A 17,994-nucleotide genomic window follows, 5' to 3' on the forward strand; every position below is an offset into this window, starting at 1 on the left:
TCCCTCAGTAGCCCCTGAACCAGGCTTCAATGACGACGAGTCTAGCGCGCAGATTGTCTTCGGCATTGCAAGGCGGGTTCCTCCTCCAAGTACTTCATAGAACATTTTGAACACAAAGGTAGTGTCCAGCTCTCCAAAACAAGTTTCCACATATTGCCGTAGAGAGAATAATATTTACACAAATCTAATATGCTGACGTATTCCGTAGCGTGACATCACACCACAGCCAAGTCTTTATTCAAATCATTTTGTCGTCCCACCTCAGCGCGTTATGCGAGGCGGTTTCCTTGGCACGTCTTGTTAAAGCAGAGATCGTGTCCCCTTATCCCGGGATTCTCATCAATACGGGTGTGGGTAACCCAACCGCGCCATTGATTACGGCGCTTGGAGATAAGCGAGTTTTACCAGGCTGGTGGGGACATGTAGTTGCGTCCACCCATATAAGGGGATAAGGATCCACCTTTTCACCTACGCCTTCTTCCTCCTTCGCCTATCCATTCTTGCGCACTCGAGCTCCAGCGCCCAAGTCCGCACACCCCACCTCAACCTTCTCCAGCCATGTCCGGAGTGGGAGGCAAGTGGATGGTCTCCTCCGTCATGGAGGGACACATCAAAAGACTGAGGAAGGCCGGATACCTGTCTAACGACATTGCGCGCCGGCTTCCCGAAGAGGGGCAGCTCATCCCCACCCCTCGGCCCCATGAGAGGGTGGTGTTCCTCCCCCATTTCCTCCGCGGACTGGGCTTCCCTCTCCACCCATTTGTCCGGGGGCTCATGTTCTACTATGGCCTGGATTTCCACGATCTGGCCCCGAATTTTGTCCTCAACATCTTAGCGTTTATCATCGTGTGCGAGGCTTTCTTCCGCATCCGCCCCCATTTTGGCCTATGGCTCAAGACTTTCAATGTCAAGACGAAGGTGGTGCGCTGCACCCAAGCGGAGTGCGGAGGCACCATGGTGGGCAAGATGCCCAACGTCCTATGGTTCGAGGGCTCCTTCGTGGAGTCCCTAAAGGGGTGGCAGTCGGGGTGGTTTTACATCACCGAGCCGTGCGACCCTGAATGGGTCGCAGCCCCCGAGTTCCGATCCGGACCCCCTACGCGGCTCGCCTCCTGGAAAGAGACGGGCCTGTCGTGGGGTAAAAAAGGAGAGCTGACCGGACTCCAAACATGCGTCCAAACCCTGGTGGATAGGAATCTCAAAGTTGTTAATGTAGTCCAGGTTATGCTCATCCGTCGGATCCTCCCGTGTCAACAACAGGCTTTCAACCTGTGGGTGTTCGACCCGGCACGGCACCAAACTCTGAGCAGGCTCTTCGACACGATGTACGAAGATGCCTGGAAGGTGCTTTTCAAGGGCGCCGAGGCCCCCGCATCCGCTACCGAGGATCGCGGATTCAGCACGCAGCGTCACGCTCGTGCGGTAAGCTGTTTTCACCTTTTACAGGGGATTAGTTTTTCATAGTTTGACTCCATGCGGGATCTAAGTTCCCTTACCTTTGACAGGATTGGCAGGAGACATCCGGACAGATCAACTGTCCGGCTCCTTTGCCTGAAGGCCCAGTGGACACTCGCTTGGCGAAGCTGCTGGTTCCGGCACCTTACGTGATGCCGGAGAAGAAGGCCAAGAAGAAGGCCACGGGGACTCGAAAGAGTGCCCGGCGCCAGGAGGTGTCGGATTCACCATCCGACGACTCCAAGGCGCACTCCTCCCATGAAGACGACGACGAGGAAGAAGAGACCTCTCCCCCCCAGCAGGGGGAGGGAAGAAAAGGAAGGCCGCCCCAACCGAGGAGGCCGAAGGGTCCAAGAGGGGGAAGACCCCTCCTCCAGACTACTCCACCAACGCCGACGACAGTGAAGAGGAGTGGCCGCACAGGGCCAAGCCCCTGGCGAAAACGTAAGTATCCGGATACCAGAGTGATTCATAGTATTCCCACATTGCACAGCTTTTCCTTACGTCGAACATGATTGTGCAGCCCGTGCAAGGCCGGGCTCGACAAGTCGTCGAGCGGCTCCCTGGACTCGTCGGATGTGAATTTGCTTCCGACGGCTTCCTCCCCCCACCCTACGGACGGCGCCGAGGTGGCGTCCCAACAGGTTCCAAGCCAGGAGGAGGTGGTCCTGGAGGTGCCGCAAGGCAACCTCCCAGACTCCAGGCGTAAAGGGGATAGAACCCCCAAGGGCTCCAAGTTCGGCCTTGAGCCGGACACCGCGCCGGAACCTTCAATGGTTCCGGACTCCGGTAGGAAGCCTCCTTCCAAGATGAGCAAGCCTACCGAGCCGGTGACCTCCGTCCTACCAGAGGCACCGGACAATTTGCTGGAGACGCTTAACGGCGCCTCCATCGACGAGGAGCGCCGCACTGTTATGAGTGTGGTGATCCGGAAGGTTCGGTCCGCCAAGAGCAGACTGACTGAAGCCTGTGCCAGCCTTCTAATAGGCTTTGAGGTAAGTAAAGAATATGTGAAAATATTACCGCATAGACAGTAGCCCCTGATGCTCTGTTCGGCGTTCGGAAAGAAAAGCCGAATAGAGGATCTAATAATCGTAGGAGTCTAGCATAATCAAGTCAATATGCGTATGCAAGATTCGCTGCTAGCCTCCACCGCACTGACTGCGGAGGTGGATACGCTAAAGCAGAACCTCGAGCGGTCCGAGCAAGAGCTCGGCCTAGCCAAGCAGCAGCTCGAGGAGAAGGAAGGTAAGAAATACCTTATTGAAATATGTGAAAGGTGTAATTGCAAAAAGTGACAGGATTAACACGGCTATTGTAGGGGCCACAACTGAGGTGCCGACCCTTAAGCAAGCGCTGTCCGAGGCCGAAAAGAGGGCGGCCACGGAGCGCACCGAGCGGGAGAAGCATGAGACGCAGGTTGGCGAGGTGCGGCAAGAGCTCCAGGCTCTCATGAAAAAACACGAGAGTTTGGAGCTTGACTCGAAGACGCGAGAGTTTGAGCTCGCGGCGGCCATTGAAGATGCCAAGTCTGCCAAGGCCGAAGCCGAGAAGGCCCTCCAGGAGGTTGAGGCAATAAAAAATATAGCAGCGGGTAAGGCATTCTTTATGCAAAGCAAGCACGTAAAGTGAATTACTTGTCACCTACCCGAATCCGGAGCTCTCCAGGAGCATTCGCAGACTTGCCCTATAGCGTGTCGGATGCAGCCGCCTTCTACCGCGCCGAGGAGGGAAACTCGACGGAGAAGGTGTTCTGGTCTCAGTATGCTGAGGCCAAACACCTGGTGCCCTTAAGCGGCCAGCTGAAACAGCTGGTCGAGCTCCATAAGGTGGCCGAACAGGCCATGAAGGGCCTCATAGTCCGGCTGTGGCCTGCAGAGGCCATGCCTGGGAGCTACTTCGGGCTGGTGAGGCGGCTGGTGGAGGCATGTCCAAGGCTCGAAGTCATCAAGCGCTCCGTATGCATCGAGGGTGCCCGTAGGGCGCTTGCCCGTGCGAAGGTGCACTGGGGCAAGCTGGATGCTGAGAAGCTTGTGAAGGACGGGCCACCGCCGGGCAAGGAGCATCGCAAGCCCGAGATATATTATGAGGGCGTTATGAAGGGTGCCCGCCTTGTGGCGGATGAATGTTCCATGAATGTAATTTTTCAGTGAACTCGCTCGTTTTGTCCTATGCGCTGAAAACTTGTTCATGTGCGCTAAGCAATGCTTTTTGAATTTAAAATATTACCTTCTGTGTGGCCGTTTATCAAATTTGAGAGATGGCGAGTCATCGGCTTCTGCCTCCCATGGCACGAGTGCTAGGGTGTTCGGGATAAACATGAGTGCTCTTTTTCCCATTCTTGGGTCCTTCGAGGGAGGCGCTCAACACAACGAACAAGGCAATCGGACTATAGTGCTTGAACACTCTCACTTAGCCATAGAATTCTATAATTTTAAATTTCGGCGAAGCCCCTAGTGTTCGGAAGACCGAGTTCGGGGCGCTATCCACGCCTAGGCCGGACAAAGTCGACTCCTCGCTCTAAGCGGCATAAGTCTTTAGGGACTCGAAAACCTCTCGAACAGCGACCAGCTCTCGCCTCATCATGACGGTCAGTTTTAGCTTTCTCTACTGAGGTGCTTAGCCCAGCTCAACTGGGGCACAATCACAATAGTTCTCCTAGTGCTACCTTAGCCGATATGATAGAACGTAAGGTACCAAAACATAGGAGCCGGGTAAACCCAACTATTGACCCAAGACATGATTCGGAGCTGATGCATATAATGCTATAAGTTCGGGGTGCCGCACTTGTGAAAGTGTTCGGACTTCTCACACCATGTTGTGGGGTACTTAAGCCCCTGGCGTATTGGTCGTACCGAAGTGTACGGGTGCAAGATGCCATTACTGAACATATATTCGTAAAAAAGAGGTAATGCAATAATAGACGGAAGCTATGCATTGTTTATTTAAAAAGCTGCAATCAAAGCAGAACAATACAAATAGTGCGATAAGCAAAAGATGGGACTATCAAATACGTCCTTTCCAGGGGCGAGCTGCGGAATGTTATGTGAAACAGGTATACTGCTCGTTATAGAGACCACCTTAGAGTTCCGTAGTGCGGCGTAGCTTTCTGCTTCCCTGGTTGTATCGTTTGTGCGGCAATTGTACTGCCGGACAAGCCTTCCGAAGAATGGAGTCCTAAAAATAAGAGAAAATTAAGAAATCGGCAGCCCCTAGTGCGGTTTAAGCCACGTTTCGGGCGTGCCGTGATGGTGCCCCTCCCCCTGTGCCCTCATTCCCGTCGAGACCGAGACCTCGCCGGTGCCGGCCATGTCGCCGTCGTTGTTTTAGCCGGCCTCCGTCCAAACCAAGCACGTCACCGCACTCGGTACACCCCCAGGAGCACGTTTCACCCACCAGCTCCTCCTCCCGTGCACCACAATGCCAAACCCGCAGGTGCCCGAACGCCGGCCGCCGCCACGAGCTCGACTCTGGCGAGCTCGTTCCACCCCGCGCCTCCCGCGTGCCTCCCCTGGATGCGCGTGAGCGAGGGCTCCCCTCTAGTGCCCTCAGCACACCCAGCCACCGCCCCTAGCGCCATTCCGACGAACTTCTGCCGCGTTCCTGGTCGCCGCCGATGTAACTCGGGTGAGCTGATGTGGCTTCATTAGTTTAGCGCTAACCCCTGCCACATAGGCCTCAACAGACGATGACAGTAGGCCCCACAGTGGGTCAAAGCCCAGTTAGCGTCAGGTTTGACCCGAGGTTGACCTCTGTTTGACCCTTGAGTCACTGACATGCGGGCCTCGCCCGGCTAACCAAGTTAGTTAGAGCTAAACTTAATTAAGTTAGTTTAGTTAGTCACTGACCAGTGGGCCCAGTGTTGTTTAGTTAGTCTAGTTAACCCAAATAGTTAACTATGAGACTGGCTAGTGGGGCCCAGCCGTCTGGTTTGACCCTAGACCGAGCCTTTGACCAGCTGACGCAAGGATGACGCTATGCTGACGTCATGAAGCTTTTCTGGATTTAAAATAAATCTAAATGATTTATTTATTTTCAGAAAATAGCTAAAACTTCTAAAATTCATAGAAAATTATCTATAACTCCAAATAAGATAATTTATATATGAAAAATTATCAAAAAAAATCAAGGAATCTGAATACGGCATTTTCATGCATGTTTGAACAACTTAACCTCACTGTTTAGTCCAAAACATGATAATGCACTATTTGAATTCATAGTTTGAATTTGAATTTGAAACTTGAGTTCAAATCAACCCAAACCTTTCTGCTACTAGTTGCATTAGCTCAAACCACAGCATATTGATATGTCATGATCATGCATCATATTGTGCATTGCATTGATTGTGTTTCTTTCTCTGTTGCCGATATTTCTCCCCTCTCGATAGACGTGGTTTCGACGAAGAGATCGATGACACCGATCAAGAACTATATTATCTTCAGGAGTGCCAGGCAAGCAAAACCCCCTTGTTCATTCCGATACAATCCCACTCTCTTTTACTGCATTAGGACAACAACGATTCAACTGTTACATGTTGCAGTAGTTGAACCCCTTTCCTCTGCATGACCTGTCATTGCCACAGTAAATAGATGAAACCCACTAGTATGAGTAGGAGTTGTTTGAGCCCTGATGTGCCTACTCATTCATGCTTTTTGTCATGCCTGCTAGTGCTTAGAGTTGAGTCAGGTCTGATTCATCGGGGATGAATTGGAACAGTGATGAACATGTCCTACTGTGTGTGAGCTAAGTGTGTGAACACGATTTGGTAAAGGTAGCGGTGAGAGGCCATGTAGGAGTACATGGTGGGTTGTCTCATTGCAGCCGTCCTCAGGAACTGAGTTTTGTGTCTGTGATCCATGAACAGCTACTACCACTCATTGGGATCCTTAATTGACCCTCTCGGCTTCTTAATCACCCCAGTACTCTGTCCAGGAGTTGCAACTAGTTTCTGGTGTTTGTAGGTTATGTGTTGGCGGCCGTGCGTAGCGCTGACCCTAGGGGTGGGCTATGATGCGGTAGATACACCGTGCCATGGTGTACCGGGCGCCCGTTGGGTGTCTCGAGAACCCTGTTCACATCGTTCGGGGCCGTATGTGGAAACCTGGGCCGGACTCCCTGCGGATGGAACCTGAATAGACGATAAACCTGGACTAGAGACTTAAGTGTTTAGCTAAGCTGTGGCCGACACCCTCGTTGGGCTTCCGCTTGAAGGTTGCCGAGTACATGTCGTGTAAACAACGGTAAGTTGTGGGAGCGTGTGTGAAGAAGTACACCCCTGCAGGGTTATCATTATCTATTCAAATAGCCAGATTCCTTGGATATGGAAACTTGGACCCCTTGCATAGTTCATAGACAAGTGAAAGTGGATACTCTAAAACTTGCAAGATAAGTGTGAGTGCTATGGATGGCCTTCTCGTAGGGAGACGGGAGCGGATCCATACTGGTGTATTGGGTGGTGAATATGTGGACTCGTGTGCGCCACCTCAAAAGAGTTGCTTGCAGTCGTAGTTCAGGTTAGCCATTGAGTCAAAGCTGGCTTGCTGCAGTTAAACTCCACCACCCCCCTTTGTCGACACCGATTCATATGTAGTTAGCTCTGATGTAAGTCTTGCTGAGTACCTTTGTACTCACGTTTTCTTAATTTATGTTTTGCAGAGAGACTTCAGTCTCGCTAGTAGTTCCGCGTGGACTTCGACGTTTAGCTTGATACCTCAGCTACGATCTTGTGCCCTCGGCAGAATCTGGTAGATAGTCAGGCTTCTTAGCCTTTTCCATTTGTAGATGTCTGTACTCAGACATGTTAAGCTTCCGCATGTGCTTGATTTGTATGCTATGTTTGTTGGGTCATGAGACCCATGTTTGTAATATCTCGCTCCTCGGAGCCTAATGAATAAATATTCTTGACTCGTAGAGTTATGTTGTGATGCCATGTTGTATTCACACATATCGAGCATATTGTGTGTATGATTGAAATGCTTGGTATGTGTGGGATCCGGCAACCTAGTTGTTTATCCTTGGTAGCCTCTCTTATGGGGAATTGTAGTCTTGTGCTTCCATGAGCCATAGTAGTCCTCTACAGCCCGGTTCACCGGAGTCCTGCTAGCCCGGCACTACTGCTCTGGAGCACTTGACTGGCCGGCATGTGATTCACTTAGTTCCTATGTCTATCCCTTCGGGGAAATGTCACGCGGTGACATCCGGAGTCCTGCCTAGCCTGCTACAGCCCGGGTTCCCCGGAGTCCTGTTAGCCCAGTGCTACAGCCCGGATTCACATGTTGTTGACCGTCATGCTCGATGTGATTCATGTATGCCTGTCCCCATAGGTCTGTGCCGCTTTGGGTCCACGACTAGCCATGTCGGCCCGGGTTCTCTGTCATATGGATGCTAGCGACACTATCATATACGTGAGCCAAAAGATGCAAATGGTCCCGGGCCATGGTAAGGCGACACCCGTGGGAATACCGTGCGTGAGGCCGCAAAGTGATATGAGGTGTTACCGGCTAGATCGATGTGACTTGGAATCGGGGTCCTGACATTCATCATCCGCATCCCAACCTTGCCGACCATAGTCTGGCCAGGGCTCTCCTGACAGAGAGAGAGACTTTAGTGAATTCAGAATATCGCCGAAGGGCGAGTGCCGAAAGATGTCCACGGTGGTGAACTCCATGATCGGTGCCCAATCGGGTTCGATCGGTCGGGGCGCAGAGGGCTCGGAGCCCGGAGAGGAGTCCGGATACTTGGAGTCACAGGCTTCGTAGATAATAGGGCTGGTGTTCAGCTCGATCGCCGTAGAGATTGCAGCCCCCGAGGCGGTGTCTAACCACCCATCCTCAATTGGTGTGATCGGCTCTGAGCTAGGGGTCGGAGCGGACACAGGTGCGGTCTCCAGGGCACTGTTCGGCGGCAGAGCTAAATCGTGCCCATCGTGACAGTGCGGCGCACTCGGCTATGGCTTGAATCCGTCGAAGATCAAGTCTCTGTGGATGTCGGTTGTGTAGTTCAAACTTCCAAATCTGACCTGATGGCCAGGGGCGTAGCTTTCAATCTGCTCCAGAAGACCAAGCGAATTGGCCCGCAGTGCAAAGCCGCCGAATACGAAGATCTGTCCGGGGAGAAAAGTCTCACCCTGGATCACATCGCTATTGATGATCGGAGAAGCCATCGGGCCTAAAAGCGACGACACAGAGGAACTCTCAATGAAAGCACCAATGTCGGCGTCAAAACCGGCGGATCTCGGGTAGGGGGTCCCAAACTGTGCGTCTAGGTCGGATGGTAACAGGAGGCAGGGGACACGATGTTTTACCCAGGTTCGGGCCCTCTTGATGGAGGTAAAACCCTAAGTCCTGCTTGATTAATATTGATGATATGTGAAGTACAAGAGTAGATCTACCACGAGATCAGAGAGGCTAAACCCTAGAAGCTAGCCTATGGTATGATTGTTGTTCGTCCTACGGACTAAAACTCTCCGGTTTGTATAGACACCGGAGAGGGTTAGGGTTACACAGAGTCGGTTACAATGGTAGGAGATCTACATATCCGTATCGCCAAGCTTGCCTTCCACGCCAAGGAAAGTCCCTTCCGGACACGAGACGAAGTCTTCAATCTTGTATCTTCATAGTCCAGGAGTCCGGCCGAAGGTATAGTCCGGCCATCCGAACACCCCCTAACCCAGGACTCCCTCAAGAGCCAAGTGTGGTATTCAGTTCCTTAGGGGTGCCGTGTCTTACCCTCGCTTTGTGCAATGTGAGACTTCCGAAGGATTTCAAAGGACGTCCTAAGGTACCCAATTATACCGCCGATCTGCAACCAGAGGCATGGGTGGAAAGCTACGAGATGGCAATGGAGATGTTAGATGTGGATGAAGCAATATGTGCTAAATACTTCACCATGATGTTGGAAGGAACAACTCGTACTTGGTTGAAGAGCTTACCAACTAACTCTGTCGGATCATGGGCCGAATTGAAGCACCGGTTTATCCAGAACTTCAAAGATACTTGTAAGCTGCCCATGTCAATTGTGGATCTGGCCGCTTGTGTCTAGGAGGATGGGGAGTCCATGACCCCTTCGGTAAAGCGGGTCTCAGCTATTTTGCATTCATCAGATCATATCAATGCAGATACTGCAGTGCTAACGTTGGAGGGCAACTGCCGTTTTTTGCCGCTCAAACAGAAGTTAGGTAGGCTCAAACGTCACTGCAATGATATGTCAACGCTTATGGCCGCTTTGGTTAAGTACGCCGATTTAGATAACACCAAAGACCCTGACTAAGTGGAGGACAAACCGGGGAAAGGGAAAAAGAACGACAAGACGAAGGGTCAGCAGCATAATCCGGCAGGCCATGTGAACAATGGTAAGCGCAAGGCTGACAGCAGTTTGGACTTTGTGGCTAACACCAATGCTCAGGAGAATGGTCAGCGCCGCAAGGGTAAGCAGCCCCAGAGGGGCGGAGGTTCAGGCCCCAATTTGGAGCGCCTGTTAAATCAACCCTGTCCAAAGCATGGATCAAAGGAGAAACCGGCATCGCATCTTTGGAAGGATTGTTATATCATGTGGGATTTCAAGAACTCTGTCGGTGTCAAAACCGGCGGATCTCGGGTAGGGGGTCCCGAATTGTGCGTCTAGGCCGGATGGTAACAGGAGGCAAGGAACACGAAGTTTTACCCAGGTTCGGGCCCTCTTGATGGAGGTAAAACCCTACGTCCTGCTTGATTAATATTGATGATATGGGTGTTACAAGAGTAGATCTACCACGAGATCAGAGAGGCTAAACCCTAGAAGCTAGCCTATGGTATGATTGTATGTTGTGATTGTTGTCCTACGGACTAAAACCCTTCGGTTTATATAGACACGGGAGAGGGTTAGGGTTACACAAGGTCGGTTACAAAGGAGGAGATATCCATATACGTATTGCCTAGCTTGCCTTCCACGCCAAGTAGAGTCCCATCCGGACACGAGACGAAGTTTTCAATCTTGTATCTTCATAGTCTAACAGTCCGGCCAATCGAGATAGTCCGGCTGTCCGGAGACACCCTAGCCCATGACTCCCATAGTAGCCCCTGAACCATGCTTCAATGACGATGAGTCCGGCGCGCAGTATTGTCTTCGGCATTGCAAGGCGGGTTCCTTCTCCGAACACATCACAGAAGAATTTGAATACGAGGATAGTGTCCGACCCTGCAAAATAAATTCCACATTTCACCATAGAGAGAATAATGTCTTCGCAGATCTAATCCGCTAGCTTGTTTTGGCAACATGACGCTACATCATGCCCCGGTGATTATTCGAACCGTTTCCTTTAACCAACCCCTCACATAACGCAAGGCAGTTTTTCGACACGTCTTGTCAAAGCAGAGATCGTGTCCCCTTATTACGGGATTCTCATCAATATGGGCATGGGTAACCCAACCGCGCCATCAATTACGGCGCTTGGGGGATAAGCGAGTTTTACCAGGAAAGTGGGGACGCTTGTCCGCCCATATAAAGGGATAATGATTCACCTTTCTATCCATGCCTTCTTCCTCCTCTGCTCACCCGCTCCCGCACACTTGAGCTCTAGCGCCCAAGTCCTCACTTCCATCTCAACCTTCTCCAACCATGTCTGGAGCGGGAGGCAAGTGGATGGTCTCCTCCGTCCGGAGGGAGACGTCAAGAAACTGAGGAGAGCCGGATACCTGCCCGACGACATCGTGCACCGGCTCCCAAATGAGGGGCAACGCATCCCCACCCCCGAGCCCCACGAGAGGGCGGTATTCCTCACCCATTTCCTCCGCGGACTGGGATTCCCTCTCCACCCCTTTGTCCGGGGGATCATGTTCTATTACGTCCTGGATTTCCACGATCTGGCCCCGAACTTCACCCTCAACATCTCGGCGTTTATCGTCGTGTGCGAGGCCTTTCTCCACGTCAAGCCCCACTTCGGCCTATGGTTGAAGACCTTCAATGTCAAGCCGAAGGTAGTGAGCGGCCGCCAAGCGGAGTGCGGAGGCGCCATGGTGGGCAAGATGCCCAACATCACATGGCTTGAGGGCACCTTCGTGGATACCATAAAGGGGTGGCAATCGGGATGGTTCTATATCACCAAGTCGCGTGACCCCGCATGGGTAGCGACCCCCGAGTTCCGATCTGGCATCCCCATGCGGCTCACCTCCTGGAAAGAGAAGGGCCTATCCTGGGGTAATTCAAAAGAGCTGACCGGACTCCAGTCATGTATTCAAAACATGGTGGACAAGAAGCTCAAGCTCGTCAACATGGTCCAGGTTATGCTCGTCCACCGGATACTCTCGTGCCAACAACGGGAGTTCACTTTGTGGGAGTTCAACCCGGCGCAGCACCGAACTCTGAACAGGCTCTTCGACACGACTCATGAAGATTCCTGGAGGGTGCTGTTCAAGGGCGCCGCGGTCCCTCCCCCCATTACTGAGGATCACGGATTCAGCGCGAAGCGCCGAGCTAGTGCGGTAAGTTGTTTTACCTTTTACAAGATACTTGTTTTCTATATAGATTGACTCTGTGCGGGATCTAAACCCCTGTAATTTTGACAGGACTGGTAGAAGATGGCCGGACAGATCGACTGTCCGGCTCCCTTGCCCGAAGGCCCCGTAGACGCTCTTCTGACGAAGATGCTGACTCCGGCCCCTTATAAGGTGCCGTAGAAGACCAAGAAGGCCAAGGGAGCTCGAAAGAGTTCCCGACGCCAGGCGTCGTCGGACTCACCATCCGATGACTCTGCGGCGCACACTTCCCCCGAAGACGAGGAAGAGGAAGAAGAGGCTCCCCCACCGACTGGGGGAGACAAGAAAAGGAAGGCCGCCCCAACTAGGGAGGCCGGAGGGTCCAAGAAGGGAAGAACTCTCCTTCCGGACAGCTCCACCGCCGCCGACGAAAGTGAAGACGAGTGGTTGCCCAGGGCCAAGCCCCAGGGGAGATCGTAAGTATTCGGATACCAAAGTAACCCATAGGATTCTTTTGTTGCATTGCTTTCCCTAATCGCCGAACATAATTACGCAGGCCGCCACGAGCCAACATCGAGGTATCATCGGACGGCTCCTTGGGTTCGTCGGACATGGATAGCGATCCAGTCCCTACTTCCACCTCCCCTCATCCTGCCGACGACGCCGAGGTGTTGTCCCAAGAGGCACTGGATCGAGGGGAGACAGTCCTGGAGGCGCCTCAAGGCGACATTCTGGACTCCGGGAGCAGAGGGGACGGGGCCCCTGAGAGCTCCGAGTTCGGCCCTCAGCCGAACACCGCGCCGGAACCTCCAGCGGTTCCGGGCTCGGGCAGGCTGTCTCCTTCTAAGAGGGGTGAGACGCCTGTGCCAGTGACCTCTGTCCATCTAGAGGCGCCGGACAATATGTTGGAAGCGCTTCGCAGCGCTTCCATCGAGGAGGAGCACCGCACTATCATGAGTGCGATGATCCAGAAGGTTCAGTCCGCCAAGAGTGGATTGACTGAAGCCTGTGCTAGCCTTCTAACAGGCTTCGAGGCAAGTGTTTTAAAATGTAATAGAAATGTTACCGCATAGACAGTAGCCCCTGATGCTTTGTTCGGTGTTCACAAAGAAAAGCCGAACAGAGGATCAAATAATATCGCAGGAGTCTAATATAAGTATGTCCATATGTATATGCAGGCTTCGCTGCTGGCCTCCGCCGCACTAACTGCGGAGGTCGCCGTACTGAAGGAGGCCCTCGAGGGGTCTTGGAAAGAGCTCGGCCTTGCTAAGAGGCAGCTCAAGGAGAACAAGGGTAAGTAATACCCCGTCTATAGATGAGAAAAAGGACGCGATTGCTAAATGACAGGATCATTGTATGTTTGCGAGGGGCCACGACCGAGGTGGCGACCCTGAAGCAAGCGTTGTCCCAGGCCGAGGAGAAAGCGGCCCGGGAGCGCATCGAGCGAGAAAGGCACGAGGCTCGGGTGGGCGAGGTGCAGCAAGAGCTCCAGGCTCTCGTGAAAAAGCACGAGGCATTGGAGCTTGACTTGAAGACGCGAGAGTCTGAGCTTGCCGCGGCCCATGAGAGCGCGAAGAGTGCCAAGGCCGAGGCCCAGAAGGCCCTTCAGGAGATCGATGCGATGAAGAAGATAGCGGCGGATAAGGCTTTCTATATGCAAAGCAAGCATGTAAAAGTAAATTATCGATTACTTACCCGGATCCGGAGCTCTTCAGGAGCATTCGCAGATTTGCCCCGCAGTGTGTCCGATGTCGCACAATTTTACCAGGCCGAGGACGGGAGCTCAACGGAGAAGCTGTTCTGGTCTCAGTATGCTGAGGCCGAACATCCGGTGCCAATGAGCGACCAGCTGAAGCAGATGGCCGAGCTACATAAGGCGGCTGATCAGGCCATGAAGGGCTTCCTAGTCCGGCTGTGGCCTGGCGATGCCCTTCCGAACAGCTTCTTCGGCCTGGTGAGGCGGCTTGTGGATGCCTGCCCACGGCTGGAGGTCGTCAAGCGATCCGTCTGCATTGAAGGTGCACGCCGGGCCTTCGCCCGCGTAAAAACGCAGTGGGTCAAGCTAGACACCGTGAAGCTGATCAAGGATGGGCCGCCGGAGGGCAAGGAGCACCGTCACCCCGAGATGTACTACGAGGGTGTTCTGCCAGGCGCCCGTCTTATCGCAGATGGGTGTTTGCAAAATGTAATATTTGAATGAGACTTGATCGTTTTGTCCTGTATGTATGAAAACTTGTATCGTATTCGCTATGCAACGCTTGTTTGAATTTAAAATATTACCTTCGGTTTGGTTGTTTATCCAATCTAAGAGATGGCTAGTCCTCGGCTTCTGCCCCCATGCCACAAGAGCTGGGGTGTTCGGGATAAACCTGAGCAATCTTGTTCCCATGTTTGGGTCCTTCGAGGGAGGTGCTCAGCACAATGAACAAGGCAACCAGACTAATAATGCTTTATCACTCTCACTTAGTCATAGAATTCTATAATTTTAAATTTTGGCGAAGCCCCTGGTATTCGGAGGGCCGAATTCGGGGCGCGATACATGCCAGTAAGCCGGACGGAGCCGGCCCCTCGCCCTAAGCGGCATAAGTCTTTAGGGACTCGAAAAACCTCGCCGAACATCGACCAGTCTCTCGCCTTATCATGACAGTTAGTTTTAGCTTTCTCTACTGAGGTGCTCGGCCCGGCAGAACCAGGGTACAATCGCAGTAGTTCTCCTAGCTCTACCTTAGCCGATAGAGCGGAACGTAAGGTACCAAAACATAGGAGCCGGGCAAACCCAACATTTGACCAAAGACATGATTCGTAGCTGATGCATATAATGCTATAAGTTCGGCGTGCCGCACTTGTGAAAGTGTTCGGACTTTTCACACCATATTGTGGGTACGTAACCCCTGGTGCATCGGCCGTACCAGAGTGTACGGTTGCAAGGCGTCGTTAATGAACACACATATATATATATATAACAAAAATGCAATAATAGTCGTAATGTCATGCTTTGTATATTGAAAAATTGCATTAAAGCAGAGTGATACATATAGTGCAATAAGCAAAAGAGTAGGACTATGTCCCTTCCAAGGGCTAGCTGAGGAATGATATGAAATCTGTAATCCACCTGGGAATTCCGTAGTTGTCTGCCTCCTTGGTTGTTGTATCATGTGTTCGGCAGTAAAGCGGCCGGACAGTGTTTCCAGATATTAAAGTCCTGAAAGAAGAAGAAAAATAACCAAACGGGAAGCCCCTAGTGCGGTTTAGGCCACGTTTTGGGGCGTGCCGCAGTTGTGCCCCCCTCCCCACCTGTGCCCATGGTATTTTTAATGCGTAATTATGTACGCGCAACACGAATATTGCCGTTGGGCTGGGGTTGGGGTGGCCGCCGTACTGCTACGCGAGCTCAGATAGCTCCAGGCGGTCTGTTTGCCGATTGCCCCGAGCGCTCTTGAAGGTGTCCAGGCTTCGAAAAGCCGAACTGGTAGATTGCCTTGAGAGGCTGCTTTGCGCTTCTGCTGCAAGGGCTGCGGTGTGCTCCTCTATTCAGAGAGAGCGCTTTGTGTTTCCATTGACTGCAATAACTCTGCGAGGTCCTAGCATCTTGAGCTTGAGGTATGCATAATGTGGTAACACATTGAATCTAGCAAATGCGGTTCGTCCGAGCAGCGCGTGATAACCACTGCGGAACGGGACTATGTCAAAGATTAACTCTTCGCTTCGGAAGTTAACCGGAGATCCGAAGACCACTTCCAGTGTAATTGAGCCTGTGCAGTGGGCCTCTACGCCTGGAATGACGCCCTTAAAGGTCGTTTTTGTGGGTTTGATCCTTGAGGGGTCTATACCCATTTTGTGCACTGTGTCCTGATAAAGCAGGTTCAGGCTGCTGCCGCCGTCCATAAAGACTCGAGTGAGGTGAAATCCTTCGATGATTGGGTCTAGGACCAGTGTGGCGAATCCTCCATGACGGATACTAGTGGGGTGGTCCCTGCGATCGAAGGTGATCGGACAGGAGGACCAAGGGTTGAACTTTGGGGTGACTGGCTCTAACGCATATACGTCCCTGAGCGCACGCTTCCGCTCCCTCTTCGGGATGTGGGTTGCGTATATCATGTTTACCGTCCGCACTTGCGGGGGAAACCTCTTCTGTCCTCCAGTGTGCGGCTACCGGGGTTCTTCCTCGTCACCGCTATGCGGCCCCTTGTCCTTGTTTTCGGCAATTAACTTGTCGGCCTGCTTGAACACCCTACAATCCCTGTTGTTGTGATTGGCTGGCTTGTCTGGGGTGCCGTGTATTTGGCACGAGCGATCGAGTATACGGTCCAAGATGGACGGACCCGGCGTACTTTGTTTGAATGGCTTTTTTCTGCTGACCGGGTTTAGAGCCTTTGAATCCGGCATTGACTGTCGTATCCTCAGTACTTTCGCCGTTAATGCAGCGCTTATGCTTGTTGCGACGTGACCTGCTATTGCCGTCCTTGGTATCTGAGGTATCATGGTTCTTTGATATGTTATTACTGCGAGCCAACCAGCTGTCTTCTCCCGCACAAAAGCGGGTCATGAGCGTCGTGAGGGCGGCCATACATTTCGGCTTTTTCCTGACCAAGGTGTCGGGCTAGCCACTCGTCTCGGGTGTTGTGCTTGAAAGCCGCTAAGGCCTCCGCATCCGGACAGTCGATGATTTGATTTTTCTTTGTAAGGAACCGAGTCTAGAATTGCCTGGCCGACTCTTCTGGCTGCTGAATTATGTGGCTCAAGTCATCGGCGTCTGGTGGTCGCACGTAAGTGCCCTGAAAGTTGTCGAGGAATGCGGCTTCTAGATCTTCCCAACAGCTAATGGAGTCCGCTGGCAAGCTATTGATCCAATGCCGCGCTGGTCCTTTGAGTTTTAGTGGGAGGTACTTGATGGCATGTAAGTAATCACCGCGGGCCATATGGACGTGGAGGAGGAAATCCTCAATCCATACCGCGGGGTCTATAGTGCCGTCGTATGATTCAATGTTTACAGGTTTGAAACCTTCTAGGAATTGATGTTCCATTACTTCGTCTGTGAAGCATAAGGGGTGTGCGGCGCCTCTTTATTGGGCTATATCGCGACGCAGCTCGAATTTGTCCTGCCTGCTATGCTCAGCCCGGCCGAATTTGCTTTTACTGTATCCGACGTGACGTTTATCATCTCGTAGAGTGGTGCGCCCTCGGGATCCGTAGATCGATCTTGAATGATTTGCTTTGTCCTCCAGTATGTCTCGCAGGTCTGGCGTATCTCCCCATGCCTTTTTATTTGAATGGCGTTCGGGTGGAGGCTGAGTTTTTGGCTGGAATGCCTCTCTATCGCGGCCACGAGGTGGCCGATCAGCCGTTTCATACGCTTCTTCCTCCAGTCGGGGAAGTAACCTGCGCCTTGGATAACTCTTGGAGGGACGCTCGAGTTTATATTGCTCAGCCGCGAGGACTTCAGTCCATTTGTCAGCTAACAGATCTTGGTCAGCTTGAAGCTGCTGCTGCTTTTTCTTCAGGCTATTTGCCGTGGCCATAAGCCTGCGCTTGAAGCGCTCTTGTTCGACGAGATCCTGTGGTACCGCGAATTCATCGTCACCGAGGCTTGCCTCGTCTTCGGAGGGGGGCATGTAATTGTCATCCTCCTCCACTCCGCCAGCCGCTCTCTCAGGAGAGCTGGCTCCTTCATCCTCATGCTCTAAATCTTGATGGAGGGCATTGTTGTTGTCTTCGGCGCTATCCGGAGTGTTATTATCTCCTGTGCTGGTATCATGACTTTTGCTTTGGCGGGACTTAGAGCGGCGCCGCTGACGTCGGCGCTTGGGTTGCTTCTTGGAGGGGTCATCCTCCGTTATCTCGTCGCCATTGCCTTCATTGGATGTATCCACCATGTATATGTCATACGACGAGGTGGCTGTCCAGTGCCCAATAGGTGTTGGTTCATGTTCGTCTCCTACATCGTCGTCCATACCGTCGATGCTTCAGAGTCGAAGTCGAGCATGTCGGTTAAATCATCGACAGTGGCTACAAAGTGGGTGGTGGGTGGGCATCGAATTTCTTCGTCGTCCGCATCCCAATCCTGTTGGCCGTAATCCGGCCAGGGCTC

The sequence above is a fragment of the Triticum urartu genome, chromosome 2A (genome assembly GCF_056163025.1).
Source record: "Triticum urartu cultivar PI428250 chromosome 2A, HENAU_Tu73, whole genome shotgun sequence".
NCBI lineage: Eukaryota > Viridiplantae > Streptophyta > Magnoliopsida > Poales > Poaceae > Triticum > Triticum urartu.